This window comes from Amblyomma maculatum, chromosome 4 (genome assembly GCF_055883805.1).
Source record: "Amblyomma maculatum isolate TAMU_Amacu chromosome 4, ASM5588380v1, whole genome shotgun sequence".
Lineage (NCBI taxonomy): Eukaryota > Metazoa > Arthropoda > Arachnida > Ixodida > Ixodidae > Amblyomma > Amblyomma maculatum.
Window position 1 is genome coordinate 96,997,357 of NC_139347.1, and position 19,857 is coordinate 97,017,213.

Consider the following 19,857-nt stretch of genomic DNA (forward strand, 5'->3'; position numbering starts at 1 on the left):
GTATGGTATGGTATGGTATGGTATGGTATGGTATGGTATGGGGTATGGTATGGTATGGTACGGTACGGTACGGTACGGAATGGTATGGTATGGTATGGTATGGTATGGTATGGTATGGTATGGGGCATGGTATGGTATGGGGTATGGTATGGTATGGTACGGTACGGTACGGTATGGTATGATATGGGGATGATGAATTGAAATATATATTTAATTTTGGTATCTTGTGCGGCCAAGCAGTTGATGTGTCAATAATTAAAAGAACAAATGGTCGCATTTGAAGATGTGTTTGAGGAAGGACATTTCATACCATGCTTAAAAGAGACACTTCCTTCGTAACTCACGTACACACAAAAAGATGCCATTTCTATATCCCCGTCCCCTCACACACACACACACACTATACATAACGATGGATTAAAGAAAATTTGCAATTACTCTCAAATATCTTTTTGTTTCCCTTTTAGAGCAGCTAGGCTTTGCATGTCTGACACAAGTGTCACCTCTGCTCTTTTTTTTTCTCAGCCCGCCGCATGGCTTTGGCATTTCTGTGTCGACGCCCTTTGTTAACACTATTCTTGTTAGTAACCGCGCTCATCATTTAGTTTATCACATCATCATGCAGTGGATTGCTCAAACCATCGCGAGGCATACCAAAAGCGAGCGGAAGCGCTCGAGCTGTGGCTCGTAAATAACATTTAGCAATAAGCACGCTTAACCATCCATCGTTTGTTTTCAACAGATGGTTTTCTTTTTCACAGTGCACAAAAAGTCATTTGTACAATGACTTGATTTCTAGGTTTTCCCACCACCAGCGTACCGTTCTATGCAGTTTTCCGGTGGTGAAAAATAGAACTTCACTGTGCATCAAGACTATCTTCAAACTAATATGGAGGCGGTTCCTCTGAACACCTGGCTTTAAAAAGGTGAATTTTTTTTATCTAATCCGTGAACAATTCCTCCTCTGTGATCTTTCTGAAAATATTCAGCATTACTTCATTACTTCTAAGACACCCTTCTACTCAGTTATTCGCAAGGGGGAAAAATCAGGGAACACTGCAGGATCTCCACTGGAGAAATGCGTAAACCGGAGTGTTGCTGTATTGTCCGCGAGATGTGTCAGCAGGATTCCTCGAGTGGCAGGTACTGCGCCTTTCCTTTCTTTAAACCAATCATAGAATTCCGGTTACATTTGATGCTTTGATTGAGGATTTACTTTGATGATTTGATGTTGATTATCTCTCTTAACGCACTTTTTAACCATTCCGACTATCTCCATTTATGCACGCAAGTCACGCCCTTTCCCGCACGTTCTCGTTCAAACATTTCAAATTAACCGCCACCGGAAGTTAGGCCTACGTCACCGAAAGTCGAGTACCACGTGACCCACTATGGACGTCGACATTATCTCTCTCGGCTGTTTCCATATCAGATTGACTTATTGGCTCTAATGAGTTACCTAATTAACCCACATTCGCCAAATTTCTTTCCCACAGAGGCTTTTTCATTCTCTATCTTCTTTTTCTTATAACTCGTTTCGTTCGAAATTAATCGTCATGACTAATTCTCATGACACGAAACTAGACATAGCCATAGAATGCCTACGCATTAATAAATAAAAGAAAATTTATTTCACGCCTCACATAACGCTATGCCTTACTGGAGTGCAGTATGATGATGAACCCCAACGATATGTGTTTTTTTTTTTTTTTATTAGGGTGGACAACTTATGAGATTTTAGAACGACGTGTCGTCACAGTGAATCTGTTGTTTCGACGAAACCGCGCTCGTTGCAAATGATTTTTTATCTCAGGGAAATATACGAACAGACACACTTTAAACCGGAATGGCACTCCGTTTTGGTGGCGTGCTTAACCCATCCTCCCATCTACTGTGCGGCCCTTTCGTTTTTTTTTTTCTTTGTGCATGTGTGTGTGTGTCTTTGATGCCGTTTTCTGGAGCTTTGTAAACAGCTCTTTTAAATAGAGCAATATATGTCTCTGTAATAAATAGCATTTTCAAAAAATGGGCAGTGGTGGAGTAGTCTGCGGAGGCAACGAACGAAGGTGGTACCTTCTGACTACTGACATGTGTTTCTCAGATCAGAGTGCTGAATACCCCACTTAAGACCCGTTATAAGTCGTGCCTAATAGTCTGCTAGTCAGAACTTTCATGTCGATGATACTTTGACGAAAACAGAGCGTCCAAAATTGGTTTTGGCAAACTATTACTAATTGCAGTTGATTTTTCGGTGTAAGCAGAAAAAAAAAGAGCTTAATGTCTACTCGTCGAAGCCTTAGCGTTTAGAAATCGAAGTATCAAGCCAAGGCAACCTAAGTTTCATTCATTCATTCATTCATTCATTCATTCATTCATTCATTCATTCATTCATTCATTCATTCATTCATTCATTCATTCATTCATTCATTCATTCATTCATTCATTCATTTGATCGCTCGTTCGAGAGGGCATCTGAATTGAAGCAGATTCTTGCACCTGCAGCAGTAGTGATGAAAATGTCAATGCGACCAAAAGCCAAGATGGAGGTCGGAGTGATCTATCGTTCGCCGTGTGCAAAGCTGTTATCCCGCCGCCTAATGCTCGGCAAAAGTTGTTGTTGTCGGCATAATTGTCATCTTTCTATTTCTGACTCCCATCTAGTATGGTGCAATATCGAACATCCCTGCCTTGCCTTTTATATCACCGTTGTGGTATTTTGTTCACCTCATACTCCGAAAACAATCTCAATCTGGGATCACTTTTTTTCTTTTTTGGTTCGGCATGGCCCTCCTAGAGCTCGTAATATAGATCGTCCCTTGCTCGGAATTAATCTTTAGGCTCTCATTGAAGGATGTCCTCGAAATGGGCCATGAATCATTCTTTTTCAGCAAAGTACAGCCAACTAGTCAATCACTGTCTCGCTGTTCAAACTCTTCTTTTTGCACACCGCAGTAATGCGAGGATGGTTTTCGTGCAAGTGGTTATGCGGAATGTTTTTCTTTTTCTTTTAGTTTTCACCCACAATGTTGAATTGACATGGAAGCAAATCCCAGTCGCGGCGTTTAATTAATGACGCGTATTGTTTTTAATGAAAGTGTTCTTTGCTCATGATGTCCACTCATCGTTAAGCGGGTGAGCTCGGTACGAAAGTGAGCTGCACAAAGACGGCTCTGAAGAAAATCGAATTGAAATACGTTCGGCGCGTGGTTTTTCTTTCTTTATGGGATGAGAATGCTGTCGTCAAAGAGGAAATCGATATAACAGGAAGGAAGAAGGATTGTACTAAATTCTAACTGCGATGCACCGTCAAGGGCATCTTTTAAAGGATGCCATTCGTGGTATAAGAAGTCCCCTCAAGTGGCTGCACTCGGACCCATTAGCGGGACCAGCCCCGCACATCTGGTTCAGGGTAAAAGCTGCAAAAAAAAAAAAAAAAAAAGAAAACACGACCTGAAGTGGACACAAAATTGAAGCACTTTACAAGGGCTGGTTATCCCGCGAATCACAAAAACAATCACGTGACTAGCGCATTCGCGCGCCACAATCATTAATAATTGCGACGGATTCTGTAATTGATTTGTTCTGACATGAGAGACGCCAGAATGGATAACCCAATTCACCTGCTTTGCGTACACAGCGAATTGTTCTCTGATCTTCAGTTGGAAGTTTTCCCACCATTGAGCAAATTATAAATGCTTCAGGTGCTTCCTGGTAAAACATTTGATTGACAGCTTGACGAAAGTAGCACTCCAGTCGCTCGCTTACGAATAATTAAAGGCCAAGATTTGTTCTCCATATCATTGTCATCAGCGACATAACTGTTTATGTTAAGTTAGGGTGTGCGGAGGACTCCGTGTTACACGCATGGAGAGACACGGCGTCGTTGCCGAATAGACTTGTCACAAAACTTGAGACAGTCATCACTACACACTAGACGATTCAGTGTACAATTGATTTCCAATGATAGGTTAAGCTATGTGCCATAAATTGCCTTCAAAGAATGTTTGCAGCACATAGCTCAACTCTTCATTGGTGTAAGCATCATTTTAATCTGGCGCACATTCACGTTTTGACCGAAACACCGAGTTTTCAAGGTCTGTCGCGGAAGTCAGTCGTCATTCTTTTTAAACAATAAATCTATTATTAATTATACGGATTATACGTGGGTACTTCTGCGTGTACGTGTGGCGCTTAGTCACAGGCAATCGTAATGGTAGTACGGTTGCGATTTTGAGGTTAAACAATACGTCTGCCAGAACGAAAAAAAAACAACTAAAAAGATGACAGCTCATAGGCGATGCATGTTTTGTGTCCATTCGATGGATACATTTCAGCATGAGTAGAATACTTTTATTGCCGCTTTGTGCAACTGCGGTAAAGCTCTGAGTATCGTAGAATGATCTCAGGCAACACAAACCATAAGCCCAATGTTTGAGTGTTTTGGCAATGTCAGGTAATATGTGAGGCCGGACATTAACAATACAGTCCCAATATTTGACCAATGTTTTGGGCTGCACGGGATATTGGTACAGCAAAACGTGTTGTTCGATACTGCAGTATAACAATACCTGTTACACCATCTATATAGGCTGTTCGTCTTCCAGAGCGTACACAGTTCGCCCAGTCCCAATAACTGCGTGTAACTAAACTAAGTATACGTACTTTGTCATTTGTACTTGTTCAGAAAATCACCCAGCGCATCTGATTTGAAATATGTATTTGTTGGGACCAAATAAATTATCATGCTGTAAGTAGCACTCCAGTCGCTCGCTTACGAATAATTAAAGGCCAAGATTTGTTCTCCATATCATTGTCATCAGCGACATAACTGTTTATGTTAAGTTAGGGTGTGCGGAGGACTCCGTGTTCAGCAAGCTCGACAGGTAGAGGGGAAGCAGCATGGCAAAGTACGTTAGCTGTTGCAGCAAAAAAAAAAAAAAAAAAAATCCAAGCAAACTGCGTACGTCGCTACCAAATAATGGAGATTCGAAATCTCTTTCTCGCGTGTCTGAGTGGGAAGATTTCTGCGCCGACGCTGTGAGCCGGAAAACAATCGCGCAAAAATAGATTGGTGATGTTGATGGAGAAATATCATGCATGTCGTGACTCTCTGTCGCACCCTGCGTTCGCTTCGAGTTTGTGTCTTACAGCAAAAAGAAAAAAGAATAACTAAGACTGGGCCTTTCGTGCCACGTTTGTCGTCTGACCAGATCTTCTGATAAGGAAGGTGTTCGCTGTTCCTTGTAATGTTACCATGAATGAGAGAGCATTGTAGCGAATAACACGACCGAATTTTTATCGCTGACGAAGCAGCACCAACTTGTTAACTCTTATGCAGATCTATCTCAGGCTCGAGCTCGCCAATGGGCTGTTGTCCATAAAGGAGGCTTGATCTGCGTTTCTTATTGACGGTACATGTGAATAAGTGCGGAAGTAAAAAGATCTGTAGGGGAGGTATATCTGGAAGAAATGGCGTTGCACGGTATTGCTCAGCCGCCAGCAGTCTTATCACGAATTATCGAAAACGTGGCTTGGATAAAGCTATCTCCTCGATGTGTTAACAGCCGAGCTCGTGATCGCGTTTTCTGTACGTTTGCGGCGGCTGACGACATCTGGTGTACAGTTCTTGATCTACCATCTGCTGGCCTTCCTGGTTAGCTCAGTTGGTAGAGCAACTGCGCGGGACAGGCGGTGGTCCCTGGTTCGAACGCCGGATAAGGAGGAATTTTTCTTTAATACGAAGTTCGTGAGAAGCTTTATAGCTTTCTTTTGTAACCGTATGGCAGCGCTTGGGTGGATGCTGGTAAGAAATCACCTGTTATTATATATTTATCCCACCTTGGGGGGATTCTCCTAAGCTTTGGACTAACACAGTGGGATTTCCCTGCTTTTTCGCTTCTGTTTAATCACAGCGTGGAGAGTGTCCTCGTGTACTCGTGCAGATTGCGTTCTTCCGTGCTGGTGGCCTCAAGCGGCAAGGCAACACTTTGCAGTTTATTGCTGTAGAAAAACGTCCCCTTCGGTGTTGTCTACGCGGTGACTCGATCCAGAAGACAAAGTTGTTGAACTACCAAACAGCTACCGTCAGCCGCCCCAAGTTTATCTATGACGCAGTTTTGCACCCCGTGGCGCTTGTGTATTGGGAGCGCTATCGGAAGTGGCACAAGCGCAAGTCCAAACCACCTTGTCGATTAGCCTACGGGCGCTGAACATGATTATCGAACCACACGAAAATACGGTAGCTGTGAATTCACATCACTTTATTACCTTAAATACCCCCATTTGGCGTTATTAGATGAGGGGATAGTACAGCTATAGTCAATCGCATATTGAAAAATATATTATCGATTAAATATAGCAGTGATACAATCAGGAAATGTGGACGGGTAAATGGTTGCAGTGATGCCGTGTGGAAGGCCATTTCGGTCTACGGCTCTGAGAGGAAAAAAGGATGCAGCAGACATTGCAGTATGAGTTTGAGGACGGGCAACGTGTAGGGGATAACTAATGCGGCGTGAACTGCGTGCCGCGGGGCTGATGTAGGGTCGAATAAGAATTGAGCTGAAAAAAAAAAAAAAAACCCTATGAAACAAGCCCGCACTGGCGATTCGACAGCGACAAGCAAGATTAGTGAATTTTCTGAGGAGCAGTTCTCATCTCGAAAGCGAATAGTATAGCCTGCCGATTCGACGCCGTTCTACACACGAGTGGCAGCTATAATGCATAGTAACCACACTTATTTTTCCAGAACAAATAGAATAGCTCGACGTGTCAAAGCCAGTTGGCACCCAGATATCAAAACCACCAAGCGTTAAAAACACATTCTGATATCTTTGGATGAGAACAGAAGAGTGCGTCGTGTCAACACCATTTCACACTTGAGGCTAAGAACCGTATTGCACTCATGCAAGCTTTCACGACCATTACTAGCAATATTATTTGGCGCTTCTCTCTCGCTCTGCATTATGAAACTCGCAGGCATGCCTATGGAATTGTATAGCTAACTGAAATGGGCGGGGGCACTTCCCTATACTAGGGTCCCGCAATACTCTACATTAAGGAAGGAGCGCGGTGCCTCTGGTACTGGGCTGTGAGTGCGCGAGCGGGCGTGGGTATCATCTATTAGCGAGAGAAGCACGCGCTGCGGGAACAAAGAAGCGATGCTGGGGCGACGAATGAGATCGCAAATTGAACTCGACACACGCGACCCTCGCGTCCCGGGGTGGAAGCGGCGGCCCTGTTCGGCAGGGCTATAGGGAGAAAGGGAATCGAACGCGAGGAGGGGAGGATGAATAGGGAATAGCTGCATTCACCGGGTGAAGGGAAAAAGCGTGCACCACTGCGGGGCACCGCTGTTGGTTTTGTTACTCCCAGTACATTCCATTCTCTAGCTGAGTATCTTACTATGACACTCTCTCTTTCCACGTGTCCCTCGTGTGCACACGTGAACTTCGGTCGGCTTACAGATCGCATCTGTTACGTCGTTCATGGCAAGCATATTTCGTGATTAAGACATGATAGTAATTTTAGATGCACGCCTGGGCCCTCTTCTCGCTTTCTTCATTGCCCGCTTCTGTAAGCTCACTGTCATAAGCATGTAAAGGGAGAGCAGTTGCTTTTAATTTTCCTTAGCCGTCGTCTTCGCTGGCAAGCGCCAGCGAAACGGTACTTTGGATGCAAGCTTTTTCACCCGGTTTCCCTTCAATCTTTCCTCTTTTTCGTCTTTTGGGTGCCCGGGAACAAACAGGGAAAGCGGACGAGGGTCGCGCATAAGGAGAACAAGCAAACAGTCGGACAAACCATAGAGGAAAAACAGCAGCAGACGCGTTAGTCCGTTTTGTCGAAATTAAAAAAAGAAACAGGCTCGCGCACTACCTGTGCATCGCGTGACGTGCGACACTCCAATGTATGCGTGGCGGAGAAAGAAGCCTACGCGCCGTCTTGCAGGCCAGACGGTGGCGTGTCACGCACGGCGCTGTTGCCGAGAATAAACTAGCGAAGATAAAAAGATGAACAAAACCATTGCAGGTCCAGATGAAGACGCTGCGAATGCCTCATAGAGGCCGGCAAGGGGGGGACGACTCGATCAATTCGGAGCCAAGTTGCCTTTGGCTTGCAACCACTTTGATGAGCGGCGCGCTTCAGTTTTAGGTTACGGGTTCCAACCATGCGGATGTCTAGTAAATCGATGAGAACGAAAAGGGCTGGACAGGACAGAGCAGACATTCTAATGATTTCCAGAGGGGTGTCTTTGTTTTGTTTTTTGTTTTTGTTTTTTAGAGCAAGCATAATTTGGAATACTAAGCGAGATGGCGGTCGCAGTGTACGATTGGACGCACTTCTGGAAGCGATAAGCGGCTAAATATACGGAGGCGCAACTGCCTTCGGGAGGTAAAGCAGACAGATATCTTCATGGGTATCTTTATAATTAATTCATGCAAGTATAGACCTTGGTACCAACAACAGCTTACAGTTTCTCAACTTGATAGCCCAAAGTGGACAATTCTATGCTTCTCTCCAGCTTGTCGTTAGACGAGGTTTTTATTCGTTTCACGAGCCCTTACGCGGTAGATCGCAAGGATTAGGGATGGGATGGTGAGAAATTACTGATGAATGGGAGGAGTTTACGGAACCAATATTTTTAAGCCTAGCAACCAGGCAAGCGCTGTGAAACACAAATCAGCCCATTTGACCTCCTGGCCCGTTCTTACGGCCACACGCTGGCTCATGCATCGGCTTTTTTGCCAGCCACGGCCACCGTGCCTTGCAAGCAACCCACGGCCGCGCCCCGCTGACTTTCTCGAAGATGCAATCCAGGCGATGGGGAAACGAAAAAGAGTGGAGAACCGCGCGCTCGCGTCTCGTTTCTCATTAAGCTGTTCGGGGAGAGTGCCTCAGGATCGCCCCTTGCTGTATGCGGCCGCAACGCGTTTATAGCCTCTTCCTTGTTCTTGATTTATTTGTTTTCTTCCTCTTTATCTTTCCATCTGTCTAGGTAACAGTTTCGAGCGCTCTGCTGTTTCCCCGTCTCCTCGTAACTTTCCCACTACCTTTTCTTTCGCGCGCTTTCTGGTTGATATATATTTTCGCTTTTTCTACGTTTCTGGTTCGAATCTTATTTACCCGCATTTTTCCCGAGGAGTGCTGCTCACGCAATGCCTTCCATTCCGCCGAGATGAAAATGATTCGTGCACTTCGCACACCGCTGCCCCGATATCATTTTTCTTTGCTTAGTTAATTTCCAATCTTTCAATTGACTCTGCTCTGCGGAGATTGTTTACCTGGGGTGACCCAGGCTGTTTTCATCTGTGCCAATGTTTCTTTCCTTCCGCCAGAGTTCGCCGGGGGTGCCTGTAGGAAAAGAAGAAAAAGAACGAACCATTCTGGTGGTTGCGGATAGATTGCAACCGGAGCAAGAAGAGGGTGGAATGGAGGAGGGGTGAGGGAGAGCGGGTGGCTGTTGCGATGCAGGGCATGCAGCGAGCCACCGAGGAAATCAAATATTCAGCTTCGCTCTAGCGGAGACCAACTTCATTAATGGTGAAGGCACCGTCTCTCTTTCCGCAATTCTCTTCGCCTTTTCTCCTCACCCTCGTTGCCCCGAGAAACAAACAGCGGTTGCCTGACGGCACCGCAGGCACACTTTGTCGTCCTCTGGTCTTCGGGCAGTACGTGGGGGATTTGTCACAGTGAGATCTTAAGAGGGGGACAGCTCTCTCCTCAGCGGCAGAAACGATTAGTCGCGGCATAAAAAAAATAAATAAATAAACATTCACCATCCTTTTCTTTTTATTAAATTTTACTAAAGAACTCGACAATAATGCCCGGGGTCCTAAAATAATTGATAATATATCGACGGCCGAAACTACGAGGCAGACATGCTAACGTATAAACGATGGAGTTCACTCCCGGAAATGTACAACATTTTTGGATGTGCTTGCATTGCGCGCGGTGAAGCACTGGGGAAAATAAGTTGTCAAATCGACTGAGAAAGTGTATAGAGGAAAATACTGTGTTTAACACTTTCTTATACTCACTGGTAATGACTAGGGCGCAAGCTTGAATTTCCCAAAGTGGTTCTCGTGTGATGAATTGCTTGTAAACTTTGCCTTGGACCTCTCTCTGTGTAAAGAACAACGAAAAAGAAAAGCCACAACGGGCCTTATAGCAGCAGTAAACTTCGTTCTCTCGCTTAAAATTTGTTATCTTGGGAGGAGTGACGCTACCAATAGTCCGTTTTTCAAACATCTCACACCGGTGAAGCGAAACGCCAAGCCTGAAGCCTGAGAGGGGGGGGGGGGGGGGGGATTAACTGAGCTAGATGCGCGAATTATGCGCTTAAAGAAACAGGCAACCAAATGCACGAGACACAATACACAAGAAACAAGTAACCAAATGTTTATTTCTACTCTTTAACATTTCTCTGATTGTTCGTAATAGTGTTGCAATCAGAAACCTCGTGTCACTGGGCTGGAGGTCCCCTATTCTAAATCTCCCCGGCGCGTACATCCGTATCAAGGGGCGTCCGAGTGTTCCGGTAGGGGGCTCGAGCAAAGGCAAACATCTGTACAGTACAATCTCAACTTTTATGAAGAAAAGAAAAGATGCACGAAATGAGTCCGCAAATGAAATCCTAAGTCTAATGTGCTCTTTTTTTATTTATTTACGCAGTAAAACTGCGCTCGAAACTCATCGCGTTAGCGGACTCGACCTGCTGTGTCGTGTTTACCCGGCTGTCTTGGCTGCTCCCAGGAAGGAGCACGGACACACGGCAGCGCGAAGCCAAATACGGCCAGACCAGAGTAAAAAAAATAAATAAATAAATAAAAAAAAGTAAAACCTACTGTACTTTGCCGCAGACAAAATACAAAAAAGCAAATGAGGACTTCATCCACCTCCACCCCCGGGCGTCTGTCGACCACAAGAAGAAATTACGGGTGCAGAGTGTATATATGCACGAAGCAAGTTCTCAAGAAACGAAACAGAGAATACAAGTGTGAACGAAAGGAAAAAGAAAACGCACTGCAGTCATCTCATCTGCCGTGTTTGAGATGAGGCAGGGCTCTCCCGCGAGATTGAGGCAAGGTGTCGCTAATTGCAGAGTTTCTCCCACTCTCGCTGACTCAGCTGGATAAAGGATGAAAGAAAGGAAGCGACGTCCAGCGCGAAATGGCCCGCGCCCGCACCCTTGTCGTAGCGAGTAGAGTGCATCGTTTTATCGTCTCCGTCCTTTTGGGGCGTCGAGCACCGTGCGCCGTAATGTCGCGGACGACGACGTGCGTGGAACGGCTGATCGCTGCTTGGCGCCGAGACGCGGGATGCTTTTTTTGTTTTCATTTTCTCCTTTAATAACGCGATATACTAGAACAGTGCGGCCTCGATGGTCGCACACAACAGGGGAGGATTCTGAGTTAAGTTTTCCCGGCCTCTCAAAAACGAAAAAAAAAAAAGTGATGTAATGCCTTGTAAAATGGCATTCAAGATCATCTCAGTAATCACCACACTTTTCTGACGACAACAGGGGAGTTATGCAAAATGAAGTGAAATATTATGTTTTCAATGCAAAAATGAAAAATAAATAGGCAATACAGGTGGCATGTAATCAAGTTTCGCTTTCCACATCAAAATAATAGACGGTAGTGAACAAATAGGCCCTAAAACATTATGGGTTTTACAACAACAACAACAACAACAAAAAAGCCTCTGGCTGACAATTTAATTGTAATGATGGAAACGATACAAATCAGATAGATATAAAGGGTACAAATGCGAGGTGCGAGAAATGTAACGCTGATGCAGCAGTGAAAGGGGCTGTGCTAAACTTTTTAAAAGGAATTTTCTTGAACTTACCGGTGACTACAAACAGGTGAACAAACAAGCTCGGTAGTCGTCGATGAAAATAATCACAGCCAATCTTGGTCGTGCTCTTGAACAGCCCACGAACACTCGTGAAATACCGACTGAAGCACGAGGTGATACACCTAGGTCAGTTTTGAACCTAGAACATTTACCCGCAGTTACAAGCGTTCCGAATAAATCTGGGGGCATCTGTTTCGAGAAGCAAAGGGATAAAGCTGTTCGTGAGTAGCTTTGAGCATGAAAAAAACAAACAAACAATATCATGACCAGGTCTTCTTGCCGAGTTTAGAAGAATAGTTCCCCCTGAACGTCACGCCTAGTTTAGGCGTGAAGGCAAAACAAATAAAAGGGAATACTTCAATTCCTAGCAGGTCTTTTTTTTTTATGAAAACACAAGAAACCTTTATGCGAAGACTTATACAGTTCAAATGCGAATTGAGAGGAAAAAAAAAAAAACGCACAGAGGCGATGGTTGCGTTGCACATGCTGAGAGGGAGAGAAAAGAGGTAAATCTTCGGAATAATACTCAAAACAGTCTAGATTGCCATAAAGGAGATACCTACGTTGCTGGATGAGGGGTTAATTTGCATTTTATTTCACAGTCATACGGTCGGGAGGCAAATGAAGAAGCAGAATTTTGCATCGAACATGATCAGCAAGAATAAGTGTACCGAAGATCGTCTTGGCTGGAGTTTATTCTTTATTTACCTAATCAATCACCACCGTTGTTTGCGCAATTACGGCCGAATGGACACCTAAATTGTGTTTGCTCTCTCTGAATAACGAAACCGGAGAAACAAAATAGACATGCGATGGGTGAGAAAGGATGAACATTTGACAATACCGGAATGGCTGCCTTCAGACATCGTGGGTTGGCAGAAGAAAAAAGAAAAAAAGCTTGCGAGAAGTAATTTCCACGCCTTTATTCCCTCTCTTTTTCTTCTTCCGCATGCGTGTCTCTCTCTCTCTTTCTCTTTGAAAGAATAAAAACTGTAAGTAAACGTGAGGATGCCTTATGACGACAGACGTATTTAATAAAAAACAATTAATCGGCGTTAAATTTTATAACAATAAATTTTTTTCCATGTGCATAAGAAGTGAATAGTATTACTTCAAAGCTCGGTAAATGTACGTGCAGTTGCGTTAAGAGTTGTGATCAGCGTTAACAAGGAGCGTTGAAATTAATAAACCGACAGTGGCAACACTGGAAGTGTGTGCACACGAATGCACATCGATAATAATGGCACAATAAAATATATTCCGTCTCACAGGCCAAATTAAAGCAAGCTATAAAAAAACTGGTATTAATGCTTGCTAAGGCAGCCACTGTACTAAATTGACAGACTCAAAGTGAATAACATACATCAAATCGGTAACGCGGCATCGATTTATTCTTACCGTTTCTCGTAGTCATCGTTATCAGGTTTTTCAAAGCTAATCAATCAGGTGATTTATGAACGTATACTAAATTTCTGCAATGTAAATAATATAACTGAAAAACAATACGGGTTTCGAAAGCAAGAATGTACGAAAACAGCACTACTACACATTAACGAAAGCCAACAACTTTGTGAATCAACTGTATACAATAGGAATTATTCTTGACTTTATGAGTGTTTTCGACTTCATCAAGCATGACATATTACTGCAAAATTTAAGTGAGTTCGATACAAGGAGAATCTTTCTTAACCCAGTGAAGAGCTAGTTAAGTAACCGTCTACAGTGCACAGAAGTAATTAGTTCGAGATCCGCACTAGGAGAAATCAAATATGGTGCCCCACAAGGGTCTATTCTCGGTCCAATTCTTTTTCTTTTGCATGTCATCATCATCATCACCATCACCATCACCATCATCATCATCATCTTCATCAGCCGGACTGTACCCACTGCAGGGCGAAGGTCTCTCCCATACTCCTACAATTAACCCGGCATTGGGTTAGCTGCATCCACTCGACCCCTGCGAACTTCTTAACCTCATCCACCTACCTAACTTTTGTACATAAATGACATTATAAACGTACCCCTGACGGCAGACATTATCATATATGCTGATGACACTAGCGTATTTTTTTTTTTTTCTGGCGAAAACTAGTGTACTTCAGAGCGAAGCTAATATTTGACTAAAGAATGTTTTTGAAGGCTCATAATAAATAAATTAGAATCTAATATTAAAAAACAAAGTGCATTGATTTTAGATCTCGTGATAAGCATATTGATGACAACAATCGCGCTAAAATATAATGGTGAAACTATCCAGCGTTCTGAGTCTCATAGGTTTCTTGGTGTTGTGTTTCAAGAAAACTTGAGCTGACCAAATCTTATCGACAGAATAAAAACCAGTATTGTGAGATTCATTTATGTTATTAATAAACTAAGAAACCTGCTACCTCAACATATGAAAAAGCAGCTCTATTATAGTCTACTGCACTCACACCTTTAATAATGATTATCCGTTAGGCAACTACAACGAAAACCATTATAGATAGGCTATATACACTACAGAAACGAATAGTACGCATTATCGAGAATGCCCCATACAGGACTCACTGTGCCCCGCTTTTCAAGGAGAACACTGTACTAATAATCGAAAACCTCCACACACATAAAAAAGAAACAGCAATTGCCATAATCGGTGCAGTGAAGCGTCATGAAACAAAATATTTTTCCTAAATACCTACCGAAGAAACAGGAATGTAATTGTAAATGAATCATTGTCCACAGTAGCCTTCAAGATTTTTACTATAGCAAGGACGACTTGATAGATGCCCTGCTTCCATTGAATGCATGTTTACCGCTATAATTCATGGAACGCATGCTGCGCGTTGTCCGTATTATCGGTTTTTTTTTTATCTATCCTTCAGTGCATGTAACCGTTTTCATGTCTTCCTTTTTTTTTTTTTTTTCGCCATATGCTGAGGCGCTGTGTGTATATAGAGGCTGACGTTTGTCATGCATCTATGCCTTTTTGTCAACCTCTTACACAGACCTGTATTTTTGTACCTCACCTGCCTTTAATAAACATTCATTCATTGTCTAGTCAATGTAGCTTAGCGTGCTGTCAAAGTTTAATTTGAGCCAGCCAATTCCAGGGTCGCCAGCTGAGATTAGTGTTTCAACAATATACTGCAGTGAAATTCGACTACAAGTAGTCTGTATAGATTAATCGTTTGTCCTTCAAACAGAAAGGACATGAATTGAGTCATTTTTGGTTCTTTATCACTGGTATTGTTCTAGTTCTAAGACGGTGAAAAAATGAATCAGTGGTTTCTGTGTCCGTGTGTGCAATGGGTGACGCCGATCTTCTTTCTGATAGTATACTGCACCCTCTGATTGGCGCCGTGGTGTGGTCAAAAAGGGTGGTGAAAAAACTCGAGTATAGAATTGCCTACAACTTCAGGGACTATAAGGAGGGTATCAAGAGGGTGCAACGAGGAATTAAAGTTCTCTACATATGCGTCGCATGAAATGTGCAGAACATGAACTGTGTCAGTTGCACAACAAAAGTGATTGCTTCAATGATGTGAATCGAGTTGATGACATGTGCGATATTAGAAACGCTGGTGCGTGAAACAAGTTGCCAGGCGGAGAGAGAGAGCAGCGACTAAGAGTTATTTAGCTGAACCACGTTGAACAATCGTATTTTGTGTTCAATTTCTGGGAACGACACATCCGGAGTCATGGCGTATGAATAGTGTGCACATTTGATGAACTCGAGGTTTATTATACTGGAGTGGATTCATCTTGAGATGTCGGTGTGAAATTGGTGAATCTTGTCCCTTGTACCATCATGTCTCAAGCATAATAACATTGCATATACACGTTTTTAAGAGCGGAATATTTCTGCCCTTGTTATATTGTCCTGTGACTGTAAGCCGATCAAGAGATGGTGACATGACGGATGGTGGTATGCTTTTATGGCTGTGGGTGCAGTGCGAGCAGCGTTCCGCTCCACTGCCCGTTTCTCTTTTTTCTGTTCCGTGAGAAGGCCCGAGCGTCCAAGTGATCGATCCAATAGTGAACTAGAAGGAGCCAGCAAAGAGGGTCAGGGCATGATGGTATATGTGACAGACTGCTTGCACTGAGAAAAGTAATGTGAAAAGCTTGAAGTCACGATGGTTGAGAGGATGATCGGATGAGCTTTTGACCAAGAAGCTTCCTAGCTCCATATCAGCAGGAAACGACGGCTACGTGGACGCATCGAACGGCATGTGCAGGAGGGCTGTGCGCTCATGCACAGCCAGCTTCCCGAGTCTATCAGTCATAACATCTGGTCGCTGCGTCATCTTCAGTTAGTCATTTCTCGTGTCCTTTGGTCCACGTTGGGGACATAGCTGCGGTGGAACGGCAAGCCCGGTCGGGATCAGGCAGGCTCGGACAGATAAGCGGTTCATGTTAGTGCACGCAACCAATGACAAAGGAGACTCGGGGCTGCGATTTTCCACAATGAAAAGGAACGCCTGCACCTCCCCCAAATGTTACGTGAGTGCAATCCGATGAAGGCAGAATGACGAGCGTGGAATATGGTGATGGCATCATTTAACAGCGGCAGGGATGCCATGAGTGGCCCGCCCCATGTCACCGCCCGCTTCGTATCCTTCTAGTCTGTAAGAGATTTATCTAGGTGGGTTCTTCTTAAGTCATTCAAAATCACTAAGCTTCAAAGTTTTGTGACTTTGAGCAGGTGTGCGGATGCCTTCCGCACGTACTTTAAAGGGCTCAACGAGCTAGCTGCTTAGCTTGATAAATATGATCGGATCATGTGAGTCGAAGAAAGCGCATGCAAATATTCATTACACAGATACATTTTCATGAAACGGAAGTCGGAAATGCGAGGTATATTTTCATGACCGATAAAAATAAACACGTAGGCCTGCTTCAACGGCACTGGGGCAGAATTAGGCGATTGGAATGGAAGCAGGTATTGAACGTAAACCTTGGCTACTGTCTACAAGTGGCATCGCTGTAACTTGGACGCCGCAGCGGGGACATTTTCTGAATAAAGGCCTCAAATATTCATGACCGTTCTCCAGACAAGTCCACCCTTGTCTGATGAACTTTCTCATCGGTAATTTGGCATAACCTCATCTAAAGCAGACTGCCTACTCTTCCCGCTGCTGGCGCCGTTGGTACAGCCACTAATGGGAAAGACGCAGTAGGTAACTGAGGCAATCCATGAATGTATAACGTGCGTCGAGAGATTCCATGATCAGATCCGCGAACGTTATTCGCTCAGGCGAACATTGATGACATTCGCAAGAGTGTGTATTTTACATGTTAAGAACGGAAGTTCTAAAGTGGCATTGTTATCGGCCTGCCCAGCGACCACTATAGCTTCGAAGCTTCCATACGACAACACGCAGGTAGCCATTGGAAGGCTACATTAGCCACAGCGTGGTCACCTTACCGGATGCCCTTCATTTCTCATGCGTTAAAGAAGCGCCGAACACACTGAAACTCGTGTTTCCGAGAAACTGAAAAAAAAAAAAATTGATTCGCTGGTAATTACCCAAAGATGGCTTCTGCACTTAATTTAATTTTGCTTTCCTCAACAAAACTCTTCGGGAACACTTAAAGGATCAAGGCAGATAATCTAAATTCCCTTCTTTCTCAAAGGCGAAGAGTTAGTTGGCAGCGTCTGCCGGCTCTGCCATGTCGCGGGATTTCGTAGCGTCACACGTCACTACGACACGTCAGTGCATGGTCGCCACGTGCCTTGAGCAAAGCCCGTGATTTCTCACTAACAACGCCGGCAATGCCAATGCCGGACTTTCTGGAGAACAGAGCCTTAACTGTGTCAAGTTAAAACAGTGGTAGTAAAAACGTTACCCCTCATTTTTCTAACATATACGCAGTTAAAACGACGAGAAGTGTTGATGGGAACGGGACGAATGGCGATGTCAATAGGGGGCCTCCTCTTCAGCGATTCGGGAGGAAAATGAGCCTCAGAAAGTCACATTTCGAGCATGCGACCAGGTAGACGGAAACAGATAATGAGGGTAGTAAGAGATGTAGAAGTGGGAAAGGTGTTTATTTTGCGAGGTGGGAAAATGTCTTGGAACATTCAGACTCGTTATGCTTTCACCCCCATATTAGTTTAGCATTGCTATCAACCGCAATGTAAAGAAGACAACTTAGAGCTCGGCGGTCGTTTACGTTGTTGCAGTGCAAGCTTTTATACTTAGCGCTATTTCAGCTGGGAAGTTCTAAAATGGAATTAGTTATGTCTGGGATCACTTGTGTATGGACGAGTATAAGGAGGATACCCTGAACCGCGCCATAAGGGAAGGGAGCAAGGTGAGAGAGAAAGTGGAAAGAGAGAAAGAGGAGCCGTAATGGAGGGCTACGGAGTAATTTCGTTCGTCTTACTAGCGGCAGTAATTATCCTACGCACTCTGTAGCGCGTCTTCCTTGCATTCGCGGTAGCGTGTAACCCGTTGCAGTTCTGAGTCACCCAAAAACCGCACTGAATGGCACCCGTTCCGACGTAGTTGAGTTTAAACTGCACTAGGCATCGCCAGCAGGCAACCAAGACATGTGCCGAGCTTCTGCGTCTAAACTCTGTTGAAGTATGCGGCCATTATAAAGTACCACTGCCCTCTCTCATTTAACACACCAGTAAAAACGTATACGTGTGCACGGACCTCTTAAAACCCTGCAAATCTAAGCAAAACATTGTTTCAGCTCGAGCTTCCTCTACCACAGGCTGCATACTGCTGCTAACCCATATTTAAAGAGGTAAAGTTGAATGTACAATGCATATCCCATTTACTGTCAGCAGACATATCAGATGTGATCGACGCGAAAACACGGGCAGTTTCATCAGTAAGGCTTTGCAGCGGTTAGGGAAATTTGACTACAACTTCCGAAACATTTGCGCTGCGTCTGAGCACACTGGGTGGTTTTCTCACAATTTCAAGCTAAAGTGCCCCCACTGCGGCATTCGGTGTACGATACTAGTGGCACGCAGGTAGCGCAAGTTGACAATGTTTAGAAAAATATTGAGTTGTAAAAAGAGAAAATAGGCGCCGTACATTCTAGTGAGACTGTGAGACATGCTTAGGCGCTGAATAGGCTGTTGTAGCCCCGAAGGTTGCTCTCTAATGTGAACCAAAAGCAACCATCGAACATCTGCAGACTAAAAGACATTCGCTCACAGTAAGACCACCCCAACTAAGCATCGCTAAAAGAATAAGGCCTCTTTTCTCTGAAGGTCACGTATCTTGCTGCAGGTTTCGTTCAATGGCACTAGCAACAGCCGGCAGTTCTATATTGCATTGCCGAGCTGGCTGGCCCATGAACGTCGATCGACACAAGGTCATTTCGTTACCAAAAGTGGGCACGTCTCATGAAGGCGCCAAACAAAACAATAGTAACAGCACCAGCGAAAAGACGGCAGCGAGTACCCGTGCGTCCCAAATTTAATTCGACGCTCCGCCGAAGTAGGCGTCAATAGTGAGGGTAGAGGATAAAGTGTGGCTCACTAGAAGGAGACTCGCGGTTATTGCGTTCGACATCAAAGCCGGCGCCGACGCAGCCTCTTCTCTTCCCCGCAAAGCAAAGCGTTAACACTTGGCTGCGTACAGTGCACTGCGCTAAAAGGATGAGGTGAGAAGAGTGATGCTTTGTTGTTTTTAAGACCCCCCCCCCCCCCCCCCCCGCTTCCCTCCTCTCATTTTTTATTTATTTACCAAGTTGATCCTGAAATAGAAACAAGTCTTCACGGGCGTTTTCCTACCATGTCAAATGATTCGCTTTCCGCTTCAGTTCAGGGACATGCTTATGGGAGCGTCGTGAGGGGCGGCGGTTTGAGCCTTTAAAAAGATGTGTACGCGTAAGAGTTCAGCCACGTCCGAAGCTATTGCTTATATATACACGGGTTAGTTTGAGTATAAATTTGGGTAGAGCGAAAAAAAAAAAGGAAGAAATTGAAACTTCAAGGAGACCTTCGCATGTTTTCCCAGTTCTTTTAGGCCTTGAAAACGGCTCGCAGAGTCATAG

The 19,857-nt window shown here is 44.3% G+C and overlaps 1 long non-coding RNA gene across 1 annotated transcript; it reads right to left on the minus strand.

Moving 5' to 3' along the window:
• Positions 1–3,229: 3,229 nt before the first annotated feature.
• LOC146191733 (uncharacterized) lies at positions 3,230–10,121 on the minus strand. Its single transcript, XR_014706365.1, has 3 exons — positions 10,038–10,121; positions 9,282–9,351; positions 3,230–3,416 (listed from the first exon to the last, which is right to left on the minus strand). It is a non-coding gene; the product is annotated as an uncharacterized LOC146191733 (long non-coding RNA).
• Positions 10,122–19,857: the final 9,736 nt, after the last annotated feature.